This window comes from Hyperolius riggenbachi, chromosome 6, assembly GCF_040937935.1.
Source record: "Hyperolius riggenbachi isolate aHypRig1 chromosome 6, aHypRig1.pri, whole genome shotgun sequence".
In the NCBI taxonomy this organism is placed as follows: domain Eukaryota; kingdom Metazoa; phylum Chordata; class Amphibia; order Anura; family Hyperoliidae; genus Hyperolius; species Hyperolius riggenbachi.
Window position 1 is genome coordinate 77,389,061 of NC_090651.1, and position 25,051 is coordinate 77,414,111.

The 25,051-nt window shown below is 44.7% G+C and overlaps 1 long non-coding RNA gene across 1 annotated transcript in view; it reads right to left on the reverse strand.

Annotated features, from left to right (window-relative positions):
* Nucleotides 1–4,035: 4,035 nt before the first annotated feature.
* LOC137522468 (uncharacterized) overlaps nt 4,036–25,051 on the reverse strand; it is a 28,431-nt gene continuing 7,415 nt past the window's right edge. Inside the window, exons 2-3 of the long non-coding RNA XR_011022303.1 lie at nt 12,769–13,050; nt 4,036–4,119 (exon numbers count right to left, since the gene is read on the reverse strand). This is a non-coding gene — a long non-coding RNA (uncharacterized lncRNA). The remainder of the gene's footprint in view (nt 4,120–12,768; nt 13,051–25,051) is intronic.

Below are 25,051 nucleotides of genomic sequence, written 5' to 3' on the forward strand. Positions count from 1 at the left end.
GGAACGGTTTCGGGGGTTCTACTCAAAGGTATTCCTAATTCAAAAGCATTCCGGGAAGTATCGAATGATCCTAAACTTAAAACCCCTAAACCCTCACATTGTGGAAAGGAAGTTCCGCATGGAGAGCATCTCTTCAGTCAGGAATCTAATCTGGCCAGGGGCCTTTCTGGCCACTGTCGATCTGGAGGACGCGTACCTTCATGTTCCAATCCACGCGGAATTCCAAAGGTACTTAAGATTTGCGGTACAGATAGGAGAATCCCTATGCCATTATCAGTACCGGGCGTTACCCTTCGGCATTTCGTCAGCCCCAAGAATATTCACAAAAGTTGTGGCGGAAGTGGTTGCTTTTCTACATCTCCACAGTGTGAGGGTCGTACCGTATCTGGACGACTTTTTGTTCCTAGCAGAATCCGAAGCAGCCTTAGAGAAAACGCTCGGTTTCTCTCTGCAAACCCTAAGAAATCTAGGTTGGTTAATAAGTATGGAAAAATCCCACCTGGTGCCAAGTCAACAGAGATTATTTCTAGGACTACTATGGGACACGGAGGAGAAAAAGGTATTTCTACCAGAGGACAAGGAAATGAAGCTGATACAAAAGGTACAGTATTTTACGACAGAAACCAGAGTGTCTCTTCGAGAGATAATGTCATTGTTGGGACAAATGTCCTCCACATTCCCAGCGGTAGAGTGGGCGCAAGCCCATTTCCGACAACTCCAGCATTGGTTCTTGACCATTTGGAACAAGAAACAGTCTTCTCTAGACGATCTAGTTTTAGTCCCAGATCAGGTCCTAGAATCTTTTCAGTGGTGGTTACTCCCTCAAAAGTTATCACAGGGTCGGGCCTGGATACAACAACACCCTCAAAAAATTTACACGGACGCCAGTTCTTGGGGGTGGGGAGCGCATTACCTCACGCACCAAGTCCAGGGAGCTTGGGGCCAGGATATGGCACACAGGTCATCGAATTTCAGGGAACTGATGGCAATAAAGTTGGCCCTTATCCACTTCCAGAATCAAGTAATCACAAGAGAGATACTAGTGTTCTCCGACAATGTGGTAGCAGTATCTTATGTGAAGAGACAAGGGGGAACCAGAAATCAGATTCTCAAGGATTTGGCTCTAGAGATAGTGGCATGGGCAGAGCAGCATGTGATATCCCTCACAGCGGTCCACATTCGCGGGAAGGACAACACTTGGGCAGACTCATTAAGCAGGACTCCGATTCAAGAGTCAGAATGGGAGTTAAAACAGGAAGTTTTTCTGCAGATAGTGGACAAGTGGGGCTGGCCAACCATAGACCTCTTTGCATCTCCTCACAATGCGAAGCTGGAGGAATATTTTTCTCTCCACCCATCGGTACCCTCGAGTCACTTAGATGCGCTGACCTTGGACTGGCCAGAACAGCTACTCTATGCGTTCCCGCCATTCAATCTCATTCCACAGGCTTTGAGAAAGGTAGAACAGTCTCAAGCGACAGTGATATTCATAGGACCATGGTGGCCAAGAAGGTCATGGTTTCCATACCTTCAATCCCTAACCCGGGAGGGGCCTTGGCACCTGGGAGACAGGCAGGATCTGCTGATCCAGAAGTCTATGTACCACCCAAACCTCCAGATGCTGAAATTAACAGCATGGATATTGAAGAAAACTTATTGATAAAGCAGGGATTTTCAAGTCAGGTCGCTACTACACTAGTAAACTGCAGAAAGTTGTCTACAAGAAAGAAGTATATTAAAATTTGGAAGGCTTACTCCTCCTGGAAAGAAAAGCAGGGGTTTAGATCAGATGATCTTACGGTTATTTTGGAATTTTTGCAGAGTGGGGTAAATATGGGGCTGAAAGTAAGCACCCTAAGAGTACACATATCTGCATTATCAGTGTTCTTGCATAAACCGCTTTCTAAAGAAATTTTTGTTAAAAATTTTTTGATTTCAGTGGCAAAAACTCAGCCTATACCTGAAAAGTTGGTCCCACCTTGGGATTTATCCTTGGTTCTAAATTTTTTAACGACAGAAAGGTTTGAACCTATAGCTCTCACTCCATTAAAGAATTTAACATTGAAGGTCGCTTTCCTGGTAGCTATAACCTCAGCCAGAAGAATAGGAGATATTCAGGCGTTATCAATTAAGGACCCATATATGGTAATACACCCAGATAGGATTGTCTTTAAACCTGACCCCGCCTACTTGCCAAAGGTGTCAACAGCTTTTCACCGTACACAAGAAATTGTTTTACCTTCATTTTCCCCAAATCCGCAAAATGATAGAGAGGTCCAGTGGAACAAGTTGGATGTCAGGAGATGTATCTTAACATATTTAGAAAGGACAGCACCATGGAGGAGGTCTAGCCATCTCTTTGTTTCATATATGGGGACATCTAAAGGGCTTCAGGCATCCAGGGCAACAATAGCTAGATGGGTGAAGCAACTGATTTGCTGGGCTTATAAGGAGTCACAGGAGTCAGCCCCTTCCAGGATCACAGCCCATTCCACTCGATCTTTAGCAGCATCTTGGGCAGAAAGATCAGGAGCGAGTCTGGAACAAATTTGTAAAGCAGCAACATGGTCTTCTCATAGAACGTTTGTGAAGCACTATAGAGTGGAGCTGCTATCCAGCCAAGACCAGAGTTTTGGACGTAAAGTGTTACAAGCCATCATCCCTCCCTAAGGTAAATCTCTCGTTTGTCTCATCCTTAGCCATCCTGGAGGACGATGGGAGAAAGTCCCAGCTGCTTACCTGTAGCCGTGTTTCGGCGAGTCCTCCAGGATGGCTGCTTAGTTCCCAACCCTATTATTAGATATGTTACGTATGTATGATGAAATGGGAATTACTCTAGTATAAACTGAATGTACAGGGAAGGGGAGGTCCTTTATAGGGCAGTGCCTTAAACTTTTAACTCTTGCAGGTGTTTCCGTTTGGGGAGGGAGCAGACAATGTCTCATCCTTAGCCATCCTGGAGGACTCGCCGAAACACGGCTACAGGTAAGCAGCTGGGACTATCTAGATGTTTAAAGCAACCTACCTGATGCATTTCCTAAACTGTTGGCAAGGATAATAAATGCTGTTTTAATGGGCAGTAGGCTTGATCCAGGTTTTTAAAAGGTTGTTTATAGAAACTACTTATTAAAATGCATTTGAGATGCATAGATTTGGTTCAGGGGTTTAATCAGTTTGATGCAGACCATATAAAAGCAATGGATGAATATTGTGGCACTCACCTGTAATGTGGTGGAGGAAGCGACACAAACATATGAGCTCCCACCTCTCCTCATCCGCTGCCTGTGATAAGCTGACAAATAAAGATCCAGCCACACACAGTCTTCTGACCAGGGCCGAGGCAGAGGCGAGAGAGGCTTTAGCCTCAGGGTGCAGTGTAGGAGGGGGGCGCACATCTCACCCAGCTATCATTTCCCTATTGTGTTTGGAGCAGAGAGAAATAAGAAAAGGGGATACATGGCAGTGACTGCAAGCCAGATAGCTAGAGATTAAGGTGTTGAGGGGGTTGGGGGCCCTGGCCCCTAATAGCAATCATTGTGTGATGGCTGGGGTAGGAGGGATGGAGGGGCGCACTTTGGTGTCTCAGCCTTGGGTGCTGGAGGACCTTGTCCCTGCTCTGCTTCTGACAATGTCCACTTATGTTACAATCCAACATCAAACACACATCTGTGCAGAAACAATGGTGCATGCACACCTGTTGCATGGTTAGAGTGGAGCGAAGAGGTAAGTGCGGCAGGCACTATTGGGCTGGTCAAAACCGCTATTTTGTGTTCTCAAACGACTGGACATAAGCAGTCCAGGCCCCGGACATCATAATAGGACTTGCCTAGTTAGTTCTTTATTAATTAATCTGTTTGATACCTTCTATTAATGTCATATTTATCTTTGCAAAATAGGACAGACTGATAAATAGATCATCATATTTAACATTAAGAGTAGTCACATTTTTTAGTCACAGGGTTTGTCCGATTATTGGAGAAACAGACAGACCACTATAGTGAAACAAGTGAGTGCTTTATATTGTGCTGTAAACAGGGCTTTATTTGACTTTTCTCTTCTGGACATTAGACAGTAGTGGATTCTTTTCTTCTAAATCATTACAGACAGCTTTTGTATTTACTGTGAATAAAAGAAAAGAGTAAATAAATATTTCTTGTTATCACTCAGGCAAACAAACAAGGGTAACCAATTTGAAGCTCAGACAAAACTTTTGTTTTTCAACCCTGATCCTGCTGAAGACTAATCTACCCCATATGCTGTCCGCACAGGAAGTGTGACAAATATCTCCCAAAAAGGACCAGATAGGATTAAAAATCTGAAAGCGGTTCCTATTCCTCCAAGTAGTCAGTCCAAAACTATACTAAAGTCCTGGAATACTACATATTTTCCCATTTCACCCTGTGTGGCGCGTCCCCACTTGAACAGGAGACAGAGTAACGTCAACCAAATGGGGCTAACCAATGTAGGAGTTGGGTTTAGGCAAAAGGTCGGTCCAGATGGCAATACGAATGGTCAATATGCAAGCAAGGGTCAATGCAGGTGGCAATTAAGAAAAGTCAAGGTACATGCAAAGGTCAATCCAGGCAACAATCCACAATACTAATAACCAATTAGGCACTATGTACGCCAGCGTCTGAGAGCATACACTGGATGTGAGGAGAGATGTGCCCGCCCACCTAGCCTGCCGTCACACGTACGCCAAAGACCAGCAGAAACGTCACTGCTTGGAGACTGCACCAGATACCTGGAAGTAAGCGGGACATTGCGGGCGCGCGTTGCAATTTCCCTTGAGGAGTCTCAGGAACCTCAAGCAAGGGAGAAATTCAGCCGAACAATATGCTGCTGAATTCAGGTGTTGGTCAGTTTTGACTCATTGGAACGATCCATCCCTCTTGGATCAGTTTTTGCATGGTCTAGTGGATCCTGTAAAAGATCACTCCTTAACCACTTAACGACCGCCTAAGGCCCATAGGCGTCGGCGGGTCGTTAGTGGTATAGCATGGAAACGGCCGCTCGAACAAGCAGCCTTTCCATGCTAGTTCACAGAGGGTGTCTCCGTGAACAGCCGGAGAGCTGCCGATCGCGGCTCGCCGGCAAAATGTAAACACGCTGGGAAGAAATCCCCGCTGTTTACATCACACGGCGCTGCTGCGCAGCAGCTCCGTGACGTAGATTGGCGATCCCCGGCCTCTGATTGGCCGGGGATCGCCGGCATCTGATAGGCAGCCTATCCTATCAGGCGCAGGACGGATATCCGTCCTGTGCCTCTCGGAGGGTAAGGGAGAGGGAGGGAAAGCCGGGAAGGGCGGAAAGCGCTCCGGAGGGGGGCTTTGAAGAGCCACCCCCCCCCCCCCCCCCCGGATAGTGCAGGTAGCCGGCGCGATCAGACCCCCCCAGCAGGAAATCCCCCTAGTGGGGAAAAAAGGGGGGAAGTCTGATCGCCCTGGCTATTTCCTGATCGGTGCTGCGGGCTGGAGAGTCCACGCAGCACCGATCAGAAGAAAATCCCCTGGTCCTTAAGTGACCTCCAGTGAAAAGAACACAATGAAAAAAAGTGCATCATTTTTACAATAATTACTTATAAATGATTTAGTCAATGCTTGCTCATTGTAAAATCTTTCCTCTCCCTGATGTACATTCTAACATTTATCACATGGTGACATCTTTACTGCTGGCAGGTGATTTCTGTGGAAGAAGATGATGCATTTTTGGCAGTTGGAAACAGCTGTTATTTCCCACAATGCAACAAGGCTCCCACAGTGCAATGTTAGCACCCTGGTGCTGACATCACACTGTGGGAGGGGTTTCGCCACAGTATCAGCCATACAGAGCCCCCTGATGATCCATTTGAGAAAAGGAAAATATTTCCCATGGAAATTGTGATTGTGATGGAGTTCAATCATTGGTTATGGTTTCTCTTTAAGTCATAATAATCACTTCTATAGATACTTTGAATAGTAGTAATCATTAACAAACTGCTTCCCATCCCCTTCTTGTACCTCTGACACTGTAGTTGCCACTGGCAGGTTTTGGTGCACCGTATCAGTTGTTATAGTATAGATGGGGGGAGGGGGGGTTGTAAAACTTGCATTAGGGCCCACAGCTCCTTAGCTACGCCACTGTGCACACTTAGTACACTCATCTACAACAAATTAAGTCTGGTTGGAAATGGTCCTCATGCAGATAAAATGCCATAACTCTGAAATGAGAACAAGGCTATGCGAAGTCCAAAAACACAAGAATGGGTGTGCAGAAAAATGCCAGCAGACTGCAGAGACAAATTCTGAAATGTTTGGCAGCAATAGAAGTCACTTTGTTCTCAGGATACCTGGAGAGTGGTATAAGGATGAGTGTCTGCAGATAACTGTGAAGCATGGTGAAGGTCCTTGCAGGTCTGGGGCATTTTTCTGGACATGAAGCTGAGGATCTGGTCATAATTAATGGTCTGAAATTCATCATGATATGGCACTGACAGAGCCCAGATCTCAATTTCTTTTAGTCAATGCTTGCTCATTGTAAAATCTTTCCTCTCCCTGATTTACATTCTGACATTTATATTTGTATAAAGAAGCAAAGGGGCGTGCACCTTCCGTCTCTGGATTTATTTCCGTATTTGTGACAATTCCGTAATACAGTGTTTCATCATTTTCATTACATATTGCATGTAAACTTCGTGCATAAACTTCGTGCATACAAGATCTTACGTATCCTTTGGTGTGTGGGTCATCTTAGTGGAGGTGGGTGGTGGGTAAAGGTGGTATAGCGACGGCTGTTTCGCGTCTCCTGACGCTTGGTCACGCTGCAGACCACTGTGAATGAGGGCTGTCAGCTTCCGGGGTTAAGACGGAGCATAGGCTCCGCCCTTTCCGGTTGCGTCACTTCTCCCATATTTGAGCTAGTTGCCATGGTTCTGAGGACGCTGAACAAGGGGACTATGGGCGGAAACAAGAGTTCCGCTTTCGCGCCATTGGTCAAACATGGGACTGTGTAAACCAATAGCCCAGTCCGCAAACATTTACGAATACTTATGACGGCGCATGCGTGTAGTTGCGCCGCATCCCTCGAATAAAGGGTACATGCGGTGTTTATCTATAATTACACAGTGCTACCCATATTGGGGCACCTGTGCAGCGGGCTTACTATCCAGCCCGCCCACCCGCACGCGTGTTTATTACACGATTAAATTTAAGGGTCCCGTTATCCCTATATACCCAGCGTTCCCGTTGCCATGGCAACTGTGAGATAAGTGTTATGTGTAAAAAAAAGTGAACTTTAAAAACACTTGGGGGGTATATATTAGATTTGAATTACACTGGAATATATATTCAGTAGAAATATGTAAAGGTAGGGCATCTACCAAGGGGCTAGCATTAACAGGCTAAGATTCTGCATGGCCATTAATATACAGGAACCAAACTGGACTCTATTCGTTGATCATCTATTTGTCACTCTATATAGTTTATAACCTCTATAGCAATATTTATCCAGTGGTGTGTATTATATCTACTGCTATCAATTACAGAACTACACATTCTAATTCTAGCATTACATCTACAGAACATTATATACATATAGTGTCAATAAGGTCCTTTTCTTAAGGAACATTCTTTCAAGGGTCCAGCATGCAAGAAAGTTCAGTTTTGTCATTGAGGCCTAACGGGCCCATTGCTTCAGTCCTCAAGATCATTTTAGTTTCTCTCCTCAATAACAGTCTCTCTCTATCCCCGCCCCTTGTTGGGGTCTCTTGTTTTTCCAACGATAAAAAGCGTAAACGAAATCTTTCTGTAGGATGCTCATTTCTCATGTGTTCGATGAGCCGGGTACAGCCCTTTCCCGATTTTATGGAACTCATATGTTCCCCAAATCTGACTTTCATTGGTCTAGTAGTTTGCCCTATGTAAAACCGATTACAAGGACACATCAATGCATGTACAACAAAGTCAGTTTGACAGGTAAAAAATCCCTTTATCTGTATCGAATCTCCACCTATTTGCACAACTTTCTGATTTATCAATTTGTTACACCACTTACAGTGGCCTTATCTGTAGTTTCCCTGGGGCAATGTTGCCGTTAACCAATCTTTATTTTTGGGAGAGATGAACTCGCTGCTGGTAAGTATGTTACCCAGGGTAGGTGCTCGCCTGAAAGCCACCCTGGGAAACTCATGCGATATGCATGCCAAGTCAGGATCTCGTTTGATCATGGACCAGTTGGAATGTATGGCCTTCCTGATTTGGTCTGCCATCGAGGTATAATCAAACGTAAAAGTCGTTCTCGCTACTTTAGCTTCGTCTCTCTCTCTGGGGTCAAGAGTGATCATCTCGCCTGTCCCCAAGCTCTGCGTCTAGACCTTTTAAGTAGGTCAGGATCATATCCTCTTCTTTGGAACCTGGCAGTGAGTTCATCCGCTTGTGTAATAAAATCCTCATCCCTGCTGTTATTACGACGCAATCTTAAATATTGCCCATAGGGAATAGCTTCTATTACATGCCTAGGATGGAAACTTTGTGCATGTAGGATTGAATTAGCAGCTGTGTTTTTCCTAAAGCCTTTCGTGATCAGTTGATTATCTTCAATCATTCATTTGACATCCAAGAATGTCACTACTCGGTCGTTAATCTCAGATGTGAACTGCATGTTCACCTCATTGACATTTAGATATTGCATGAATTCCGCAAATTCGTTCTCTGTCCCCGACCACACCACCAGGATATCATCCATGTACCTGGACCAACGTCTGATGCACCTCCTGAGTAGATTTAAATCCGAGAGTACAGCAGACTCCTCCCACGCCCCCAAGAAGAGATTAGCGTAGGAGCATGCCACTGGGGTCCCCATGGCCGTCCCGGACACTTGATGGTACCAGCTGCGGTCAAACAGAAAAGCATTATGCGTTAACACAAAATTTAGGCATTCAAGGATGAATTCAACATATTCTTCATCTTTATTAGTACACAAAAGGTACCGTCTGACCGCAGCTATTCCCATGTCGTGCGGGATCCTGCTGTACAGACTGACCACGTCAATCGTGGCCAGTCTGTCTCCGGGCACCCACGTGGCATGCTCCACCATCCTTAACACCTCTAGGGTATCCCTGAGGTAGGATGGCACCCCCCTCAAAAGGGGGCGCAGGAGGTGGTCCAGGTACCTGGATAATCTCTCTGTGAGGGACCCACAGCCCGAAACTATGGGTCTTCCCGGCGGTGAGGTCAGGGACTTGTGGAGCTTCGGTATATGATACCACACTGGTCGTCGTGGATAGAGTGGGAGTAGATCTGAAGCCAGTTTACATGAAAGAAAGCCCTTTTCTACACCTTTTCGCAGCAATGAGCGCAGTGCATTTTGATATCGTGTGGTGGGATCAGAAAGAATAGGGAGGTATGTCTCTCGATCATTAAGCTGTCTTAAAGCCTCATTACAATATTGTTCATTGGACATGATGACGAGGTTACCTCCTTTATCTGCCCTTCTGAGTATCACCTCACGATTCATCTTCAACCACTTCAGAGCTCTCCTCTCCTCTACATTCAGATTAGAATCAGCTGAATCACAAATTACTGCTTTTACATCTTTAAGTGTATTTTCAAAAAAGTGTTCCAGTGTAAGACCCATAGTTTCGGGCTGTGGGTCCCTCACAGAGAGGTTATCCAGGTACCTGGACCACCTCCTGCGCCCCCTTTTGAGGGGGGTGCCATCCTACCTCAGGGATACCCTAGAGGTGTTAAGGATGGTGGAGCATACCACGTGGGTGCCTGGAGACAGACTGGCCACGATTGACGTGGTCAGTCTGTACAGCAGGATCCCGCACGACATGGGAATAGCTGCGGTCAGACGGTACCTTTTGTGTACTAATAAAGATGAAGAATATGTTGAATTCATCCTTGAATGCCTAAATTTTGTGTTAACGCATAATGCTTTTCTGTTTGACCGCAGCTGGTACCATCAAGTGTCCGGGACGGCCATGGGGACCCCAGTGGCATGCTCCTACGCTAATCTCTTCTTGGGGGCGTGGGAGGAGTCTGCTGTACTCTCGGATTTAAATCCACTCAGGAGGTGCATCAGACCTTGGTCCAGGTACATGGATGATATCCTGGTGGTGTGGTCGGGGACAGAGAACGAATTTGCGGAATTCATGCAATATCTAAATGTCAATGAGGTGAACATGCAGTTCACATCTGAGATTAACGACCGAGAAGTGACATTCTTGGATGTCAAATTAATGATTGAAGATAATCAACTGATCACGAAAGGCTTTAGGAAAAACACAGCTGCTAATTCAATCCTACATGCACAAAGTTTCCATCCTAGGCATGTAATAGAAGCTATTCCCTATGGGCAATATTTAAGATTGCGTCGTAGTAACAGCAGGGATGAGGATTTTATTACACAAGCGGATGAACTCACTGCCAGGTTCCAAAGAAGAGGATATGATCCTGACCTACTTAAAAGGTCTAGACGCAGAGCTTGGGGACAGGCGAGGAGATCACTCTTGACCCCAGAGAGAGAGACGAAGCTAAAGTAGCGAGAACGACTTTTACGTTTGATTATACCTCGATGGCAGACCAAATCAGGAAGGCCATACATTCCAACTGGTCTATGATCAAACGAGATCCTGACTTGGCATGCATATCGCATGAGTTTCCCAGGGTGGCTTTCAGGCGAGCACCTACCCTGGGTAACATACTTACCAGCAGTGAGTTCATCTCTCCCAAAAATAAAGATTGGTTAACGGCAACATTGCCCCAGGGAAACTACAGATAAGGCCACTGTAAGTGGTGTAACAAATTGATAAATCATAAAGTTGTGCAAATAGGTGGAGATTCGATACAGATAAAGGGATTTTTTACCTGTCAAACTGACTTTGTTCTACATGCATTGATGTGTCCTTGTAATCGGTTTTACATAGGGCAAACTACTAGACCAATGAAAGTCAGATTTGGGGAACATATGAGTTCCATAAAATCGGGAAAGGGCTGTACCCGGCTCATCAAACACATGAGAAATGAGCATCCTACAGAAAGATTTCGTTTACGCTTTTTATCGTTGGAAAAACAAGAGACCCCAACAAGAGGCGGGGATAGAGAGAGACTGTTATTGAGGAGAGAAACTAAAATGATCTTGAGGACTGAAGCAATGGGCCCGTTAGGCCTCAATGACAAAACTGAACTTTCTTGCATGCTGGATCCTTGAAAGAATGTTCCTTAAGAAAAGGACCTTATTGACACTATATGTATATAATGTTCTGTAGATGTAATGCTAGAATTAGAATGTGTAGTTCTGTAATTGATAGCAGTAGATATAATACACACCACTGGATAAATATTGCTATAGAGGTTATAAACTATATAGAGTGACAAATAGATGATCAACGAATAGAGTCCAGTTTGGTTCCTGTATATTAATGGCCATGCAGAATCTTAGCCTGTTAATGCTAGCCCCTTGGTAGATGCCCTACCTTTACATATTTCTACTGAATATATATTCCAGTGTAATTCAAATCTAATATATACCTCCCAAGTGTTTTTAAAGTTCACTTTTTTTTACACATAACACTTATCTCACAGTTGCCATGGCAACGGGAACGCTGGGTATATAGGGATAACGGGACCCTTAAATTTAATCGTGTAATAAACACGCGTGCGGGTGGGCGGGCTGGATAGTAAGCCCGCTGCACAGGTGCCCCAATATGGGTAGCACTGTGTAATTATAGATAAACACCGCATGTACCCTTTATTCAAGGAATGCGGCGCAACTACACGCATGCGCCGTCATAAGTATTCGTAAATGTTTGCGGACTGGGCTATTGGTTTACACAGTCCCATGTTTGACCAATGGCGCGAAAGCGGAACTCTTGTTTCCGCCCATAGTCCCCTTGTTCAGCGTCCTCAGAACCATGGCAACTAGCTCAAATATGGGAGAAGTGACGCAACCGGAAAGGGCGGAGCCTATGCTCCGTCTTAACCCCGGAAGCTCACAGCCCCCATTCACAGTGGTCTGCAGCGTGACCAAGCGTCAGGAGACGCGAAACGGCCGTCGCTATACCACCTTTACCCACCACCCACCTCCACTAAGATGACCCACACACCAAAGGATACGTAAGATCTTGTATGCACGAAGTTTATGCATGAAGTTTACATGCAATATGTAATGAAAATGATGAAACACTGTATTACGGAATTGTCACAAATACGGAAATAAATCCAGAGACGGAAGGTGCACGCCCCTTTGCTTCTTTATACAAATGTGATTGAACTCTTTCTTCAGATGTGTATGCGGAGCACACGTCTCGTGACATATTAACGAAGTGCATAAAGTGGGGCCCTTAGTAAATTGTCTGTGTCATCCATGCGGAGGACTATCACCCTAGAGGCGGGAAGTGCCACACAACTGTTTCTTGTTCTTTAAATGATTCTGACATTTATCACATGGCGACATCTTTACTGCTGGCAGGTAATATCTGTGGAAGAAGATGATGCATTTTTGGTAGTTGGAAACAGCTGTTATTTCCCACAATGCAACAAGGCTCCCACAGTGCAATGTTAGCACCCTGGTGATGACATCACACTGTGGGAGAGGATTCGCCACATTATCAGCCACACAGAGTCCCCCGATGATCTGTTTGTGAAAAGGAAAAGATTTCCCATTGGAAAAGATTTCCCATTGGAAAGGGGGTATCAGCTACTGATTGGGATGAAGTTCAATCCTTGGTTATAGTTTCTCTTTAAATCATCCTCCCCCTGCCACTTTTGATGAAGCAATCACACTTGCCATAACAGTGGATTGTTGTGTACATCAATGACATATGGAGAAATCTGCATCAGAGGTTCCGTGGACCACCTCGTATTCTGTGACTTCTTTTCCAAGTTCCTCTGAAGAACCAATGTAGATTGAATTCTCTGTATTATCTTCTTCCGAGAAAGCCAGTAGAGGTTTTAGTGGTCTTTGTCTTTATTGTAACGGTGCTGGACACATGATCCATTCCTATCCAGAAAAGAAGATTGAGTCTGCTTCATGGTAGGGCTGCCTCTGCTGCCAGATGGCCATTGTGTCCTAAAAACGAAATTAGTAGGTATGGTAAGCTTTATAACGGACATTCCTGATGGATTTGATCCTTCATTTTGGCTGCATTGTGAAATGAAGTTATGTGCAGGGCAATTCATCTGGTATAAGTGATCTCTAAAATCGCATATCTGGTGGAAAAATATTGTATCCATGCTTGACCATGGTGGGAACATTATAATGTAAGCATCAAAAATAGAGCACATAATGTGTGCATAGCACACCAGTAAACAAATGAAAAGGAATAGAAAAACCCATTTTTGCAAAAGTATGAACCAATTTTATTAATAATCTTAAAAAAGACACGCAGTGTCTTAGGCAGGGAGCGTTACCTGGAGTGGTCTCTCTCCTCTGCCAGGGTTATTACATGCAGTTGGTGATTAGGACATGTTTCCTGGGTCTTTTTAACTTATGGGGATTTGCACTTTAGGGACTAACACTGCGTGTCTTTTTTAAGATTATTAATAAAATTGGTTCATACTTTTGCAAAAATGGGTTTTTCTATTCCTTTTCAATTATAATGTAAGCTCCTGTGTTGCAGAGAGTCTGAGGTAAAGCAAACCTGAAACAAATCATTAGATACTCACCTATGGAGAGGGAAGGCTCTGGATCCCGTAGCCAATCCTCTCATCGACACCTAGTTCCATTGCCGGGCCATAGTGAAATTCTTAAACCACCTTGGTCGAATACGTCTTTGACCCTGCTTGGGCATTTTTCAGTGGTGCTTGCATGCCTGAGTACTTCCAATCATGACTGGATCTATACTGCGCATGCGTGTGTCTGGGGGCGAAGTCTACCGAAGACTGTTGAGGAGCCCTGAGGGTGTTCAACCTCAACAGGGGACAGCTGTGGAATGTGAGGATGGTGCGAGGACTCGAAAGACTCTATGGAATCCAGAGCCTTCCCTATACATAGGTAAGTATCTAACCTCTTATCACATGATTCAGTCTGCTTCATGGTACGGCCGCCACTGGGTGTTATACAGTAGTGTAAATTAGTGGTGTAGATTGGTAGATACATTGGTGTTATGATAAGGTATTCCATCAGTTTGTGTGAGTGCTATGATAGTGAATGTAATAATGGCATTAGAGTGCAAGCTCCTTTGCTGCAGAATACTTAAGTGACTATTTCAATATTTATTGATGAATACACTGGTGCTATATAAATTCCTTCTATAATTATTTAAAAGTATGATTGTAAGTGACATTAAAATGTTAAGTCCTCTAGCACAGAAGCTGATGGAAATGGCTCAGTGTATTCTGTACAGAGTTGTACACAACCTTGGTTTTGTTTATACCTGTACTACTATGAACAATTACATTAATATTCTCAATCAGCTGACTTTTGACATTTATATTAATTTAGCAAGTCTTATAATGTTAACTCAGTGTGATGAGTTCTCTGTCACTTGCTCCCATATAAGGCTCATAGTCGATATGCGAAGCAGCAGATTCCAGAATGGAAAATGTCACCCCCTCCAGAGCACAGTTTACCCTGCACTGAGGTAGGCTCTGGTCTCCACTGCACAGACTTCTGCTCTATTTTCCTCCATTTCCTGTCAGCCATATGCTAATCCCCAGGAGGCTGCTGTTTGCCCTCTACCTCCCCTCAGCCCGGTGTACAGGAGCGATGGGAATTAAACATGTGAATCAGGGCAGAAAATGCTGACATAACACTGACCAATTAACTTTTCTCTATCTCGTAAATGTTGTATGCCGTTTCATTGTTACTTAAGCCATCCCAATGCTGAATATGACAGAGATTACAGATATTCAGGTAATAAGGATCAAGACAAATGCAACTTTATCTACTTCAGTCATACAAAACACAAAAATGGCAGTCCACCCAAAAGTGATATGTGAGACAGCGGGAGTCTGGGGGGCTCATATGGTTTGTAACCTCTAGCATTAAAATCTTTTTTTTTTTTTTTTTAATCTTTTTACACAGTTATGCCTGACAATTTAAATACCTTGCGGCGGTGACATGATTATGACGTGGAAACCTGGGAATCCCAATAACCTGTCAAACACAGCGTTACACAGCGCTCAGATGAATATACCCGCATTTACCAATATGGTTCAAGGATGTATTTAAATAATCAATATGATTTATATATACAGTACATAACTAAAAGGGTTCCTATGTTATAGACAGTCCTACGGGTACGCTTCTGAAACAAGGCTTGAGTTAGTCCTTTCTTATCAATAGTATTTCTCCTCCAGAAGCGCTCCACCATAGACAACAATGCTGTCACCACCACCAGGGACACCCTAAAGCAGGTATGTCAAACCAGTCCTACGAGGGCCGAGATCCTCACACATTTTTGATACAGCTCAAATTAATTGATGGGTCTGAATCAGGAAAGGTGTGGTCCATCAGGTAGAACACATTCCTTTCTTTCTCAGTCCATCCTAAACACTGGCATGGATCTGGCCCTCCAGGCCTGGAGTTCGACACATGTGCCCTAAAGGATCCTCACTCACCAAATAAGGTGGGCCAGCAATGACATTGGCCTTATCTCGCCTCTGGGGTATTTGATAGGCTCCCCACACCCTGTGGCAGTCAGATGCTATCCAGATATCACCTCTCCTTTCTTCCTGAATGTGACCTCAATGCAAACAAATGCTATCATTGCGCAGGCATCTTAGCTTAAAAGGGTGTTTATTAAAAAAGGTTCCACTCACATGTTACAGGTAGTTGGTAAGCCTGTGGAGTGTTAGGAACGGGCTCCACCCCGTGCGGCCTCCCGGGCTGGCCGCCGTGTGCTGGTATCCCAGGGCTTGCTCGCTCCACCACGCCACCGCGTCCCACTACACTGTCCGTGTTACTTCCGCATGTGGCTCCTCCCTATCGATTTCGTCATGAAGATGACTCATTAAGGGGATGGAGCCACCATGCGGAGATTGCTGTAATAAGGCGTCTTGCTACGCCCCTCTGTGACGTCGCACCCCCGCCTCCCAATAGGCTCAATAATGTGGGGATAGACAAATTAGAAAGAATGTGTTTATAAAGTAGAGGATTGGGTCTGGTGATATAAATGAAATATGATGTTATGTTGAATACGCTGCTTCTAATGTAAAAGCTTGTGGAGCGGAGGATGCTCCACAAATAATTTGAATGAAAATATGGTGAATTGTAGAGAAGTAACATGGGGTCACGTAGTTTAGTTGGTATAATATGATGTAAGATGATGTTTAAAATTAGTAAACATGTTAGGGGGAGTGAATCCAACACTGATCCTTATAGAAGGTTTTTAATATGAATAGAATTTGTAATAAAGTTTTAAATAAAGTTTTTTATGTGTATAAAAGCCTCCCGGGCTCCGGAACGCACACTGACACGCAAGGAAGTGAGTTTCAAGTAGAGGGAGGCGTGTAGCGTAATGACGGCATGCGCACTGGCCGGGAAGCGGACGGAGCCTATTGGGAGGCGGGGGTGCGACGTCACAGAGGGGCGTAGCAAGACGCCTTATTACAGCAATCTCCGCATGGTGGCTCCATCCCCTGAATGAGTCATCTTCATGACGAAATCGATAGGGAGGAGCCACATGCGGAATTAACACGGACAGTGTAGTGGGACGCGGTGGCGTGGTGGAGCGAGCAAGCCCTGGGATACCAGCACACGGCGGCCAGCCCGGGAGGCCGCACGGGGTGGAGCCCGTTCCTAACACTCCACAGGCTTACCAACTACCTGTAACATGTGAGTGGAACCTTTTTTAATAAACACCCTTTTAAGCTAAGATGCCTGCGCAATGATAGCATTTGTTTGCATTGAGGTCACATTCAGGAAGAAAGGAGAGGTGATATCTGGATAGCATCTGACTGCCACAGGGTGTGGGGAGCCTATCAAATACCCCAGAGGCGAGATAAGGCCAATGTCATTGCTGGCCCACCTTATTTGGTGAGTGAGGATCCTTTAGGGTGTCCCTGGTGGTGGTGACAGCATTGTTGTCTATGGTGGAGCGCTTCTGGAGGAGAAATACAATCCCAATAACCTACTTCCTGTCCAGCAGGGAGTATGTTACTGGCCAAAGGGCAGCGACCAGCGGCAAAGTGCGTGTGTGTTGTGGGGGGAAAGTGTGAGGGGGCGGTGCTATGCATATGACCCTGTAGGCACACTCGTCCACAGGGTCATATGAATGAAGTTTCTAGTGTTACAGTGCAATGCAATGGGAGCGTAGCATTGTGTAAAACCAGCTTTTTAGGTGCTCAATCCCACCTTAGTGAGTCCGGGCTACTGACAACACTGACCTCATCAAGTCCCACATGGCTTTCCTGTGGAAACAGGAAGTGGTGGATCCTTCCTGTGTGCGGCAGTCTGTAATGTGTCCGGTAATTTAAAGGACAACTGACCTGAGAGGTATATGGAGGCTGCCATATTTATTTCCATGTAAACAGTTGCTTGGCAAGTCCTGCTTATCCATCATGCATCAGCAGTGTCTAAATCAAACACCCGAAACAAGCATGTGGCAAATGCAGTCAAACATCTGATCAGCATGCTTGGTCAGGGTCTAGGGTAAAAAGTATTAGAGGTAGAGGATTAGTAGAACAGCCAGGTGATGTGCATTGCATAAAAGGAAATAAATATGGAGCCTCAATCCCTCTCAGGTCAGTTGTCCTCTACTATCAGAGCAACAGCTGGTAATTGTTTTTGAGTATTCTCTGGTTCTTGCTGGGAACTTCACATCTGCTGGTTAAATTAAAAGTGGCAACTCTAACAAACAAAATCGTAATAAAACATATACCATGTGGATACAGCAAGTCTCGGACTTGTACGGAGATTAGGCATTGGGTCTTGTGAAGCAAAAGAAGGAGTAGCTAGCACAGAAACATGAGTCACCACAAGCAATATGAAATTAAAACAGAACATCGCCCTTCTCCCAACTTTTCTTACCATAATCTCCAATTATTTGCCTGGAGGCTACTCTTGGCCCTACACTGTCACCCAAGGGATCAACGAGACTGAAGCCTAGCTCGTTGGCATAATGATGAGCACAAGTTAATTCATAATAAAATGTTTCGTAAAATCATACTAATTGTAAAACCAAATTTCTGGATATCGTATTTTATGTGAACGTAATCAGCAACCATTATTTCAAATGTTTGCATAATTTTTGCGTAATTTTGTACTGAATTTAGTGGTTAATAGCAAAGCACCCATACAGTGGGTTGCAAAAGTATTCGGCCCCTTTGAAGTTTTCCACATTTTGTCACATTACTGCCACAAACTAGAATCAATTTTATTGGAATTCCCCGTGAAAGACCAATACAAAGTGGTGTACATGTGAGAAGTGGATCGAAAATCATACATCATTCCAAACATTTTTTACAAATAAATAACTGCAAAGTGTGGTGTGCGTAATTATTCAGCTCCCGAGTCAATACTTTGTAGAACCACCTTTTGCTGCAATTACAGCTGCCAGTCTTTTAGGGTATGTCTCTACCAGCTTTGCACATCTAGAGACTGAAATCCTTGTCCATTCTTTTTTGCAAAACACCTCCAGCTCAGTCAGATTAGATGGACAGCGTTTGTGAACAGCAGTTTTCAGATCTTGCCACAGATTCACGATTGGATTTAGATCTGGACTTTGACTGGGCCATTCTAACACATAGATATGTTTTGTTTTAAACCATTCCATTGTTGCCCTGGCTTTATGTTTAGGGTCATTGTCCTGCTGGAAGGTGAACCTCTGCCCCAGTCTCAAGTCTTTTGCAGTCTCCAAGAGGTTTTCTTCCAAGTTTGCCCTGAATTTGGCTCCATCCATCTTCCCATCAACTCTGACCAGCTTCCCTGTCCCTGCTGAAGAGATGCACCCCCCGAGCATGATGCTGCCACCACAGTGGGGATGGTGTGTTCAGAGATGTGCAGTCTTAGTTTTCCGCCACACATAGCGTTTTGCATTTTGGCCAAAAAGTTCCATTTTGGTCTCATCTGACCAGAGCACCTTCTTCCACATGGTTGCTGTGTCCCCCACATGGCTTGTGGCAAGCTGCAAACGGGACTTTTTATGCTTTCTGTTAACAATGCCTTTCTTCTTGCCACTCTTCCATAAAGGCCAACTTTGTACAGTGCATGACTAAATAACAATGCCTTTCTTCTTGCCACTCTTCCATAAAGGCCAACTTTGTACAGTGCATGACTAATAGTTGTCCTATGGACTGGGTCTCCCACCTGAGCTGTAGATCTCTGCAGCTCGTCCAGAGTCACCATGGGCCTCTTGACTGCATTTCTGATCAGCGCTCTCCTTTTCGGCCTATGAGTTTAGGTAGATGGCCTTGTCTTGGTAGGTTTACAGTTGTGCCATACTCCTTCCATTTCTGAATGATGGCTTGAACAGTGCTCCGTGGGATGTTCAAGGCTTTGAAAATCTTTTTGTAGCCTAAGCCTGCTTTAAATTTCTCATTAACTTGATCCCTGACCCGTCTTGTGTGTTCTTTGGATGTTGTTTGGATGTTCGGTGTTGTTGCTCCCAATATTCTCTTAGACAACCTCTGAGGCCCTCACAGAGTAGCTGTATTTTACTGACATTAGATTACACACAGGTGCACTCTATTTAGTCATTAGCACTCATCAGGCAATGTCTATAGGCAACTGACTGCACTCAGATCAAAGGGGGCCGAATAATTATGCACACCACACTTTGCAGTTATTTATTTGTAAAAAAATGTTTGGAATCATGTATGATTTTCGTTCCACTTCTCATGTGTACACCACTTTGGCCTCGATTCATAAAAGTGCCTGCGAGCGGGGAAAGTCGAGCGGGGAAACACCGCTGTCGGTATTTCCGCCTTCAGGGAGGTAATTCATAAAAATTTAGCTAGTTGTGACAGGCGTGCGGAGATACTCCGCTGTAGGCAGGCGTTAGGCTGTCCTACGCATGCGGAAACAGGAGAAGCAGGCGGAATCCCTCCGTGCGGTGTTCTCTCTGCAGCTGCTTGGGAGGTCTGTCCCATTCACTGCAACGGATTCCGCACGCTTCTCGCCACATCAGAGGTAGCGGTAATACCCGTCCGCATACCGCTACCTCTAATCTTTATGAATTGACATTTGTTACTTTTGCTGTGATAATCACCGCGCAAGGCGGTGATTGATCACTCTGCTCGTGGATGTCGGCTTTTCATGCGGAAAAAGCCTTTATGAATACAGATTTGGCTGTGTGGTCGGTAAAGTGAGCAGTTTTCAGCATTTCCTCATGCGGAAATGCTTTATGAATCGAGGCCTTTGTGTTGGTCTTTCATGTGGAATTTCAATAAAATTGATTCATGTTTGTGGCAGTAATTTGACAAAATGTGGAAATTTCAAGGGGGTCAAATACTTTTGCAACCCACTGTACATGCTGTCACCACCAGAATTGCTACATATGTTTAGGAGAATAGTTGGGACAAGACAAAAATTATTTTTCAAAAAGACCCTACCAAGGAAAATTAGATGTCAAACTGTAATATTTTCTGAGATTAAAAACTATATTTCTCATTGTATTCTAAAAATCTATTTTGGCGACCACAGCATATAGGGGGGTATTGCAATGAATCGCTTAAGTCGGCATGAAATAAAAAAAAAATTACGAATGGATTACATAAAATGAGCTATATTTCGCGTAATTAGCAGATTAAGACGATCAGTGCTATGGAAGTCTGTGGTGTATGTGGCTGGCAAGGGGGCCCCTAACCATGTATTTATAAGGGCCTATTTCCACTGAGCCTGCATCTGCAGTGTGTTACTGCTTACGAGAGGGGCGGGGAAATGCTGCTTATCTCTTGAATGGAGTGCAGTCCAGATCGCACTACGATCACACTGTGATTTATTTGACATTAAGATATGAAGAATACATTGACACACAGATCACACACAAGCTCTGCCAGTGAGAATCGACTGGGAAAGGGATCACTGTATGGGGTGCAGGTTCCATCCCTTAGAAAGAAGGTAATTGCTTGAGCCCAATTCAAGGTAAACTTTATTTTTTATTATTTTGTGTGTGCTTATTTAGTACTGACTGCCCATGTTTATAAATAGGCTAATTCACATTGAATGTTTTTCCATGTTCAAGGCAAAAGAGAACATTGACATTTTGAAACATGTTTTTCTGTAAAGCCCAATCCCTTTCTATGGTACGTGAGCATTGCCCAGAAACGTGCTGCAAACAGCCCATTGTGCCCATTGAAGATTGTTATTTTCAGGACCATTCGTGTTTAACCACTTCAGGAACCACGCTTTACCCCCCCCTTAAGGACCAGCGCTGTATTCTGTGATCTGTGCTGGGTGGGCAGCCCCCAGCACAGATCAGGTAGCAGGCAGAGCGACCAGATCGCCCCCCTTTTTTCCCCCCTATGGGGATGATGTGCAGGCAAAAGAGAACAGCGTTGCAGCGTTGTACAGATGTAAACAAAGCGGATTATTTCCGCTTGTGTTTACATTTAGCCTGCGAGCCGCGATCGGCGGCCCGCAGGCTATTCACGGAGCCCCCCCGCCGTGAATTGACAGGAAGCAGCCGCTCGCGCGAGCGGCTGCTTCCTGATTAATTAGCCTGCAGCCGGTGTCCTGCAGCTGCCACTTTGCCGACGCGCGTTATGAGTGCGCGGTCGGCAAGTGGTTAAGAACAGTAGTTTTCACAAAGTTGTAATAAAAAAAAATGACACTTTATAAATAGTTATTTGATCGCAGTGAGGCCTAGAGCTGTGGAGGGCCCATCTACTGACCTTCCCTTCCTCTGATACAGGGGACTATTCTCGAGATCAGGTGTTTTTGTGGCTACACATGTTATGGGTATGAAGGTCATGATGGCCACACTTGTTTTATGACTCTTGTGAGATGGGCCCCAAGGCCGAGAAGGGTGCCAAGGGGAGACAAGGGAACATTGGCGGCTCCCATGAATTGTAGTTATGACACTGGAACATTGGTCTCATTTTAATAGCCATACAGTGGCACTGATGCCTTCTTCAAAACTGCTGCAAACCTTTGACACACCACAGGGTACCATTTATTTATTTACTAGCTGATGGCCCGGCGTTTCCTGGGTATGTATTTGGCTGGTGTTGGCTCCGCCCACTTTTTCTAACCGTAACACACAATTACTCAATGACCAAGTTTGTGAGCTTTGCCGTCTTTGGCATCAATAATTTGCATTGAAATGAAACAACTCTGGCTGTGGCTCCACCCCCTTTTCTGAATTTGAACCCCAGTCATCCAATGACCAACTGTACCAGGTTTGAAGCTTGTGCCATTAACGGTGCAAGAATGGCAGCAATTAAATATTCCCCTTGAAAATCAATAGGTGAATTTTGATTGGCTTTTGTAGGCTCCACCTACTTTTCTGAAAATTAGTTCCAGTCACCCAGTGACCAACTGTGCAAAGAACCCTACTATTAACAGTGTAAAAATGGCTGCCATTTACATTTTCCCAGTGAAGTTTGTATTTGTCTCCGCCCACTTTTTGGTTATGGTCATAAAAAGTATCATATATGTTATTCCAGGTTATGTACAGTGTGTGCCAAATTTCAATCCGTTCAGCCATTGTTGCGTGATTGCGTAACAAACATCCAAACTTTTGCATTTATCATAGTAGTGAGATTTAAAGAGAACCCGAGGTGTGTTTAAAGAATGTTATCTGCATACAGAGGCTGGATCTGCCTATACAGCCCAGCCTCTGTTGCTATCCCAAACCCCCCTAAGGTTCTCCTGCACTCTGCAATCCCTCATAAAACACAGCTGTGCTGTGAGGCTGTGTTTACATCTGTAGTGTCAGTCTCGGCTGCTCCCCCACCTCCTGCATAGCTCCGGTCCCTGCCCTCATCCCTTCCCTCCAATCAGCAGGGAGGGAAGGGATGCAGGCGGGGACCGGAGTTCTGCAGGAGGCGGGGAGAGCAGCAGACTGACACTATAGAGATAAACACAGCCAGCTCTGACAAGCTGTTTGTCAGCAGCGTGGCTGTGATTTATGAGGGATTGCAGAGTGCAGGGGGACCTTAGGGGGGTTTGGGATAGCAACAGAGGCTGGGCTGTATAGGCAGATCCAGCCTCTGTATGCAGATAACATTCTTCAAACCCACCTCGGGTTCTCTTTAAGACTATCTCCACCGGGACCACCAGGCACAGGAATCTCTTTCTTCCTCCAAGCCATCCTAGCTCTTAACTCTGCCCCCACCCCACACCCAGCCAGCAGTCCCCAACGTGAAATGCTACACATAATCTGCAATCCACACAGTGCTATGTAAATTGTATTATTGTTGACTGTATTATTTTCAAACAATCTTTATTGATAGCAAAGAGAAAGTGTCAACTTTACAATCACATATTGCATAACACAGAGGGCCGTATGCAATTCTCTTTTTCACCTGAGTTTTCTCCTAGGAGATAATTTTTCATCTTCAATTTTAAATAACTTTCCAGCACTTTTCAACTAAAAAAGTGCCATAAAGTAGGTGAATAAGTACTATCAAAATTATTTTGAGTATTTTCTTCCTTTCTGGTGGCCTAAAAGACATTTTATTGTCAAGTTTAAAAATATCACCTAGGAGAAAACTATGGAGAAAAAGTGAATTGCATATGGGCCAGATTGTTGACTGTATTATGTACATATCTCGCTTCTCTGTGTTAAGCGAACTGCTGTATGCGTGTCTATTTCACTTGTTTATTCTCTATTTTTCCTGCCCATGTACTCCCACCATACTGTATGTGCAAAAAACAATTCCTTGCATGATATCCTGTACGAATAAAATACCTATGTATAAGCTATCTTCTGTCGCAGCTATTCATAGATTGACAATATATCTTTTTTTTTTACATAGTTATTTGGGTTGAAAAAAGGAATACGTCCATCGAGTTCAACCAGAAAAACATGTTATCCAATAACTCATCTTGACATGTACATCTTATTTAAACACTATACTCCCTATCTCATTTGCATATATCAATAATCCCCCCTCCCCTTACCCCACACCACTGTCATGCACCTTTGCTACACAAATAGAGGCGTAGCTAGGATTTTCAGCGCCCGGGGACATAGAGAGTTTTTGCACCCCGTCCGACTCTGGACAAAATGGATGTTGCCAGACATCAGAATGTGGACTTGGTCATGGGTGAAGTCAAATGTACAAATGCTGTTAAGATAGCCAAATGTATCTCCTTCCCCTGTTTAGATGTGCCACCCTTCAAATAGCCAAATGTGCCCCCCTTTAGGTACCTTTTCACATTTAGATAGCCAGAAGTCCCCCTCATAGATAGCAAGATGTGCCCCGCTTTTTCTGCTGCTGTTAATGCTTTTGCACTCCTCTGCAGAGGGAGGGAGGGAGGAAGAGAAGCAGGGGCACTTCGGGCAGCCAGCGAGCCGCCTATCACACGTGGGGGTGCAGCAGCCATGATGAGCCCCTTACAGTGCTGCACCCGGGGACATGTGTTCCCCCTTGCCCACCCATAACTACTCCTCTGTACACAAACCTGTATACATACCTTTGGAATCCCTGTATAATCCATATAAACGTTGTTTATAGATATATATGGTTTTACCCCACATGTATTGCCCTCTCAGGTCAGGTGATGCCACACACTCCTACAGAACACTCCCTTGTAGGGATGGCGATGCCTAGGAGAACTCATGGAGAGCACATGATCACTTTGATCAGATTTCTAAGATTCTGATTTGCTGAGATGACTTCCTGGTTTAACACATGATCATATCCAGCAAATCGGAGCCTTAAAAATCTGCACTGCTCTGTCTGCTTTTCATTGGTCGTAAGTAGGAAAGGTAGAACCAATCACATTCTGAGATACACAGCACTCTAGTGTGTAGCTGTGTTGTGACGTCACTGAGGAGCTTGGGGCCTTAGTGCGAGTTTTACATTGGGCCCCAAGCACTCTATTGACGTAAAGCCCCAAAACCTACCAAGAATAGTTTGTGTCAGAAAAAGTAACAAGGGGGAAGCAGGCATGTATATGGAGTAGTCCTCATGCCAACCACTCCCCCGTTCTCCTCCTTTCTCAGTACTCCCGGTCATGG